The sequence below is a fragment of the Apodemus sylvaticus genome, chromosome 17 (genome assembly GCF_947179515.1).
Source record: "Apodemus sylvaticus chromosome 17, mApoSyl1.1, whole genome shotgun sequence".
Classification (NCBI taxonomy): Eukaryota; Metazoa; Chordata; class Mammalia; order Rodentia; family Muridae; genus Apodemus; species Apodemus sylvaticus.
The window spans coordinates 64,292,482-64,300,890 of NC_067488.1; the positions used below are offsets into that span (position 1 = coordinate 64,292,482).

The following is an 8,409-nucleotide window of genomic DNA, read 5'->3' on the forward strand; positions in this document are numbered from 1 at the left end:
GATGTCTGAAATGGTCATCTTCTGCTACATATGCAGCTGGGTGGTTTAGTTCTGGGAGCTCTGGGGATGCTGGTTGGTGCATATTATTGTTCCTCCTGCAGGGCTGCAAACCTCCTCAGCTCCTTGGGTCCTTTCTCTGGCTGCTCCATTGGGGACCCTATGTTCATTCTATTGGTTGGCTGTGAGCCATGGATATTTTGATCCACTTTAAAATAAGGATCAAAATATCCATACTTTGGTCTTCCTTCTTCTTGAGCTTCATGTGCTCCATGAGTTGTATCTTGGGTATTCTGAACTTTTGGGCTAACATCCACTTATCAGCGAGTGCATACTGTGTGTCGGCAGCACATATACTAAAACTGGAATGATACAGAGAAGATTAGCATGGCCCCTGCACAAGGATGACATGCAAATTCTTGAGTAGGCCACTTATTTTATTTCCCACACTGCACACATGCTTTTTCCTAATCCTTGAAGAATTATTTTTATGCACCCAGTAAAAACACACATTCTCTGAAAGACAATAGAGTTATCCTTTATACATTCTGGTTTTTTTAAAGTGTGGAAGTGGATTTATTGCATACCCATCAAAATGCTTTTCTTGTCTTTAAATAGCTAGGCTGAGCACAGGGCCACATGATGACCCTGGGGGAAGGCTATCTCAAGGGTAGCTTAAGTCACTACTCCTTCAGAAACCAGTTCTAAAGGTCTTTTTTTTTTAAGTCATATTTGCAAAAGTCCACAGCTCTAGCTGTTTCCAAAGTATAGACTACAGGTTCCAAGGCTGTTCAGTCACTAAAGTAGATCTGGAGCCTGCGGAGTCTATTCACCTCTTGTTAGTGTGTGACCTTGAACCAGTGACTTCCACGCTGCAGCTGACTTTCTCAAGTGTAACATAGCACAATCATCAGAAATCAATGTAAATGCTGAAGAATTCTCTTGATACAGAGAGCGTACAGTAAAATAAGGATTTAGTAATGATTAGCTACTATCAATATCTCAATATTCCTAATATTTCCTGAATAACTTTGAATCCTATCTATATTTTCTCCTATAATCTCCTGAGACTCATAACATTTTCATAACTTCTCATTTATTTTTTTAAACAGGCACCTTATATGAAAGCTGTTCTTGTCATTTGTCATAAGAGGCATAAAAATAGCCTCCAAAGAGGATCCACTTATGGCAGTTGAGTTGCTAAAATAAAAATCCATAGAGGCTGCATAGTTTATGAATGGCATAAGTGTGGTGCATACAGTTACAGAGGCTAGAAAGGTCTCAGACAAGTCACCATTGGGTTCTGTGTCTGCTGAGAGCCTCCTTACAAGCAGGGATGTCTGTGTTGTCTTAGTTAGGGTTTTACTGCTGCGAACAGACACCATGACAAGATTTAATTGGGGCTGGCTGACAGGTTCAGAAGTTTAGTTCATTATCGTCAAGGCAGGGAGCATGGCAGTGTCCAGGCAGACTTGGGACTGGAAGGGTTGAGAGTTCTACATCTTTATCTGAAGGCTGAAAGAGAGAGCTGGCTTCCAGGCAGCTAGGATGAGGGTCTTAAAGCCCACACCCACCACACAGACACACCTACTGCAACAGGGCAACACCTGCTAATAGTTCCACTCCCTGAACCAAGCATATTCAAACCACCACATGTGTCTTCACACAGCAAAAAGACCTAAGAGCCTTCTTCAAGCCTCCTTAATAAAGACACTTACCTAGCCACTGAGGGCAGACCCTCATAATCTGACCATATCCCTAAAATGGCCATATCTCATGATACCATCACCTGGACTTTGCTATCTGAACTTTGGGAGACACCAACATTCAGATCAGAAAAAACACACAACTGAGAGCCCCCAGGCCCTGGGAACGAGCAAGTCAAAATAACTTTGCAGAGATGATTAAGGTGAAGGACCTCCCTACAGTGAGGACATTGCCTAGTTATACACCAGTTTGATCTAATCACTGAATGATCTGAAAAAGAAGAGATACTTTCTAGTTGCTATCAGAAAACCAGTGAAAGGAGACTGAAAAGGGGTCTTCTTTTTTGAGAACCCTTCTTCAACAAGGGTTCTCTTGTTGTTGTGGTTGTGGTTGTTGTTGCTATTGTTGTTGTTTGCCTCTTCATTGGCTTTGATAACACAAAGGAAGCTGCAAATCAGGGGCATTTCCAGAGACAATCAGCTAAGAGGGCAAGAGCCACTCTAAAGGTTACAGTACCATCCTGTGGACTAGGGACCCAGATGAAACAAACAGGAGGGAGGCCTATTTAAGTACCATATCACAAGCATCCTCTCTCTCTTCCCCTATCATGAAGGGCTGAAACCAAGGACCCAAATGCACCCTTCCTCTCCTGTCTGTGCCAAGTGTTTTGTCACAGGCACCTAGCAATCTCACCCTGCAGGAAATGTATCTATCCAGTAATTAAAACATCTGTCTAGGCAACGCTTTGTTTGCAATATCTTCGCTAATAATAGCCTCAGGTAGAAAATGCCTAAACGTTGCCTGACAGATGAACACACATTGTTCACGGTTTGTCTACCTCGTGGCGAACTGCTTGGCAATAGGAAGGAATGACCCAACCGGAAGGCTCTTGAAATCACACACCTCTGAGCCAAGGAAGCCAGGCACAGAAGATGCCTGGCAGCATGAACTGCCACACAGAAGCAATCTACACAGAGGGGAAACAAACCAGCAACTGCTCAGAGAGTGGAAAGGAGCACAAGGAAGCGCATTAGAGATGGGTGAGCACTGTGTCTTCCTTGTGTTGGTGTCCCCTGGAGTACATGTCTGTCAAAATTCATCGAATTGCACAGTTTAACATGCTTTTAAATTATACAAATGGGAATGAAGGAGAGAAATATTAAAGTTAAGTAAGCAGCTATGACTAAATTAGAGAATGGGACTGGGAAAAAGGACATTTTTATTAATGCATCTCATGTCATTTGCACCTTCAATTTCCATAAAAACATAACTCATCTCCTCCATCTGAACGCTTCATTTTAATGAAAATGCCCCACAGCTGGATCTCATGGAGACACTTCCTCCCTGAAGCTCCTTTCTCTGTTTATTACAGCTACAGCCTGTGTCAAGTTGACACACAATACCAGCCAGAACAATGACCCTCACTCCCTTGGGCACCGCATCATTTCCCTTGACCAAGACTCTTTTTTTATCGTTGCTGTTGTGGTTGTTGTTGTTGTTGTTGTTGTTGTTGTTGCTGGTAGTGGTGGTGGTGGTGGTGGTGGTGGTGGTTGGGGGAGTGGGTTATGGTTTTGTGGATTTCTTTTTTCCAAAATTTATTTTTTTTATTCACATTACATCCTCTCCTCCTAGTCCTGCCCTTACAAACACACACACACACACACACACACACACACACACACACACACACTACCTCCTTCCTTTCTCAGAGAAGGGGAAGCCCCCTTGGGTCATCTAATCCCTGATATATCTAGTCCCAGCAGGATTCTCCTCTCCCATTGAGGTCCAACCAGGCAGTCGAGGTAGAAAAAGAAGATCCAATGGCAAGCAACAAAATCAGAGACAGTCCCTGCTAAAACAATCCTGTACAATAAAAGAATTTCTTGAGGTATTATTATACCTGGTTTCAAATGATACTACAGAGTAATAGAGATCAGAACTACATGGTGTTGGCATTAAAACAGGTTGAAAATGAGATGCCATGGTTGTCTCCGGAAGGGGCCCTGCCGGAGCCTTACACATACATAGGCAGATGCTCGCAGCCAACCATTGGTTTGGGCATGATGTCCCCAATGGAGGAGTTGGAGGGTGGTTCCGAGGAGCTGAGGGGGTTTACAGCCCCATGGGAAGAACAACGCTGTCGGCCACCCAGACGCCCCAGGACAAGCAGGAACTAAACAATCAACCAAGGAGTACACATTATTCTAGCCAAAAATGTGACAAAGGAAGGCCTTGTCCGGCTTCAGTGGGAGGAGTGGTCCTTGGTCAGGTGAAGGCTCAATAGAGGCCCCAACAAAGGGAAATGGGGGGAGGGGTGAAGGTGGGAGTGGGTGGGGTGGAGGGGCATATACTTGGAGGCAGGGTGTGGCAGAAGGGGTTGGGGGTTTTCGGGGAGGGGGTAAACTGGGAAAGGTTTTACCATTTGAAATGTAAATGAAGATTATACTCAATTAAAAGAATTAAAAAAAAAATAGACAGGTTGATCAACAGAATAGAATTGAAGGCCCAGAAATAAAGGCAAACACCTGTAGACCTCTGAACTCTAGTTGAGGGAGGTGACTATGGCGTGTTTCTTTGTTCCTAACTGCTTAGGTCCGATTAGTACAGGAACTCTGCAAACTTTATACCAAGCATAAGAAAATGGTGTTTTGTTTTTTCTGATTTGTACTAAGCTGGAACTTAAAAATAGCTACCTGCATTGGTAAACACCTTCCTTCTGTAGGACCTGATCCTCCCTAGGTTTATGCCATTGGATGCGTGACATAGGATCACGTGCTCATAACACCAGTGTATCTGACTTTAGCCTGTCTTCTTCACCTTCGTCCTCCCTACCCCAGATGATCTTTACTAATGGAAAGAGATCACACGTAAAAAATGATTTTACGTTTCATTGTGTTTTTTGGCTATTGAGGGACCTCAGACCATCTTCTCTCGAAGCACATGGCTTTTAACTTGAAACATGTGTGTGGCTCTCCAACCTGCCTACTGCACTCTTCTCTGCTGTAGAGATTATGAAACTAACCCCCATGCTCTAGAATTAGAATGAAGGTTAAAAAAAAAAATACTAAAGGGAAATAACTGCTGGAAATGTATTCAACAACCAAAACTGAGCGAATATTAAATTTATCAGAATGTCTCTCTTGAAAACATTTATCGAGGCTGGAGAGATGTCTCAGTGGTTAAGAACACTTGCTGCTCTTCCAAAGAACATGAGTTCAGACCCCAGAACCTACATGTACCAACTTATAACCTCCTAGGACTCCAGCTGCAGGGGATCCAAGGGCTTCTTCTGGTCTCCATGGACAAACACACACACACACACACACACACACTTTAAAACTGTCTAGCTCCTATGAGAAATAGGTGTTGAATAACATAGGAAATGATAAGAGGATGTCTTCCCAGTGGCCATGACAATTATTAAAAATGAGAGTCATTGGATGAAAAGAAATGAATTAGAGATAAAGCATGCTGCTCTCCAGAACTGTGCTACATTGTTTCCAAACAACAAACAAACAAACAAAAAAGGTGTAAATGTTTCACTGAATCCAAATCTTAATATCTACTTACATTATTGGAGTCAGGCTAAATGTATTAACATTCTAACAAAGAAATTTTCCTTAATATAATCAGGGAAGTGATGGAAAATTGGAACAAAGGTATAAATATATCTCCCCAAAATTTAAAATGTAAACTAAGTCTCATGTGGTCAAAATCATTTGTCTAAGTTCCTGCACCAGTAAACAGTGTTGCTGAACCTCTCCTGTGCTATAAAAGTATCTCAGTGATGCTATCTGCATGACAGCAACTTACTGGTTGGAGCTGATTTGGGGGAATAGAGGCTAAATCTGTGTCCTATTCTCAGAACTCTTCTGCGAACAAACAGTAAGACAAGGAGCAGTAATTCCCAGACTTTGTGACACTCCTGAGGAGGACAAGCTGTTAGGACGGGCTGCTGCTTAGGAAGGTCAAACAGTAACTGATCACGCTGTATCTCAGAGAGGCATAGCTGCGTAATATATGACCTCCTGGTGAGTGGGATTACAGACTCAGGTACTGTCACAGTTAGGATTTTCATTGCTGAGAAGAGATTATGGTCGAGGCAACGCTTGTAAAGGCTAACATTTTATTGGAGCTGACTGACAGTTCAGAGGCTCAGTCCATTGTCATCATGGTTGTGAGCATGGTACTGTGCAGGTAGATAGATAGATAGATAGATAGATAGATAGATAGATAGATAGATGATAGATAGACAGACAGACAGATGACAGACACATGATAGATGATAGATAGATAGATGATAGATAGATAGATAGATAGATAGATAGATAGATAGATAGATAGATAGATGATACATACATATAGAGGTTGTTTTTTAACAAAACCTCAGTTGTTCAATTTTCCCAATGAAGACACAGGAGCTGGATCCTGGCGTGGAAGCCTGCTAGCTCACAGGCTGAGAAAGCACCAGGGTGACCTTCCTCCTCAGCAGACATCCCAGAATGAATACCCCTCTCTCACACAGTCTCAAAAAACAAACAACAAAAAAACTCATGACACCAACAAAAAAAACCTTTCAAACTGAATACCCCTCCCTTTTACTTCCTGTGTATCTCTCTATCCCTCTTCCCAACTCCCGCTTACTCTCTATGGTTCTATCTTAACAATCAATGCTCTCTTCCTGTCAACTGACTGCTTTTCAGCCTCGTGACCTATGGCTGACTTTATTTAATCCTATTTACAATATAGCAAGTTCTTAGATTAAAGGTGTATGTTAAGGCTGAGCCACACCATGACTAGCAATGATTTTTATCCAGTAAATCTCAGGGTTCATAGTGTGATCAAATATCCTGTACTACATACATACATACATACATACATACATACATACATACATACAAACATACATAGATATTCTGTTGAAGGCACTGCCAGGAAGGATTACATAGTAGACCAAGAAGTTGCTGTATTACATTTGCCTAACGAAATTCTGAGTCATCTTATTTTCCCTCTTCTGCTTATATGTGTGCCAAATTGTTTTCTCATAAACATAAATTCCACTTTTAATTGGTGAGAAAATAAAAGAGGTAAACAAGTTTTTCAAAATAAAATAAAATAAGTTGTTTCTTAAAATACTGAAAAATATTTCCTAAGAATTCTTCACATAAACTTTTTTCCATCTGTGAGGAAAGAACATTCCAGATTTCTATAAGACTCATTCATTGCAGCTACTTACAACACTGATTTATTAAAGGCAGATAAATTGTGAGGCACAGTAGTGAGTTTTCATGAACCTTATTGCTATATCTCAACGTGTTCACCATTTTGACATGGGAGAAAAGCTGGGTGGCTGTTGGCATGTTGAGTCAAAAGAACTAGAGAGTTGGTGGCTTAGGCTATGAGTTACATCAGCAAGTGACAAACTGTCTTGTGAGTCACACAAGCATGAATTCAGATGAGAAAAAGTGGGCTCTTTCCAGAATTTTCAACTCTCTTCTGGGAAACAAGAAACCACTGTTGCTTATTCTTTTAAAAAATATTTTCTCAGAATCTTGCATCTTGACCTTGGCATATGGACATGCAGTTCTGTATAAAATACTGAAAGGGCCCAGCCCCCATGCAAATAAACTGCTACCTAGATTGACTTATTTCATCCCAGAGCAGATTATAAAACACCTGTAATCAGAAATAAAAATGGAAACGTGACATTCTGACATCAGGGTGACAATTTCACTAAAGGAACCCAGGAATAAGAATGTCCAAGACGTGATTTCTGCTGAGAATTTTGCAGCCCAGAATGCTTTGGGCATCTTAGCTTGGAATTCTAGGAACCTCAATGTGGAAAGGCTTGGAGCATAAAAGATAGCAGATATGTGGGGCCATCCATGTACAGGAACACATACACACACACACACACATACACACACACACACACACACACACACAAGCCTAGCAGACTGACAAGGCTTACTAGAAACTCCAGCCTACTTATTTGCCTCATATTATCCTGGGCAAATTATTCCTGTCTATTTTTGTTTCTGCCTCTGCAATACTGTGATATTATTACATGCATTAAGTCATTATATATATATATATATATATATGTATATATATATAAAGAAGATGTAGGACTTGATCATTGGTAACTGAGGACTGTGGTTTACAACAGATACTTAACATAATCACTCACAAACATGAGCTCTGGGCCAACCTAGGCAACATAGACTTCACCGAAACCCAAAGAAACAAACTGTAGTAGTTATAGAACATTCCCATTGGGCCACTCACTGAGACCGTTCCAACACTAAAAATATGTGAGTTGGTTGAGAATAAGTTTGTGTGAGAAATTTGTAGACTTAGACCAGAGTTCCCTCTTTTTCATAGAGTCAACAGTTTCATCCACATATACCTGCCTTTGCCTTTTTAAATGTATTATTTCCTGTATAATAATTGAACTGTTTTAAAAACCACAACCATTAAACTTTTGATTAGTCGCCACCATGCTCTTTAGGCATATCTAGCTGATAAGAACAGATGCCAGGAAAGTACGTTGTATTTTGTGAAAGTGCCACAACCTCATGTATTGCCTGTATCTCTGTGTTTACCATTAACCATTCTATGAGGAATGCAAGCAGGTAAATAATTTGATTCACTGGTTTGTGAGAGTTTCCGTGTATCTCCACATTTAGCACATAAAAGACTCTG

The 8,409-nt window shown here is 41.1% G+C and overlaps 1 non-coding gene across 1 annotated transcript; it reads left to right on the forward strand.

Annotated features, from left to right (window-relative positions):
• Positions 1–333: 333 nt before the first annotated feature.
• On the forward strand, positions 334–436 carry LOC127668295 (U6 spliceosomal RNA). Its single transcript, XR_007974068.1, has one exon. It is a non-coding gene; the product is annotated as a U6 spliceosomal RNA (small nuclear RNA).
• The last annotated feature ends 7,973 nt before the right edge of the window (positions 437–8,409 follow it).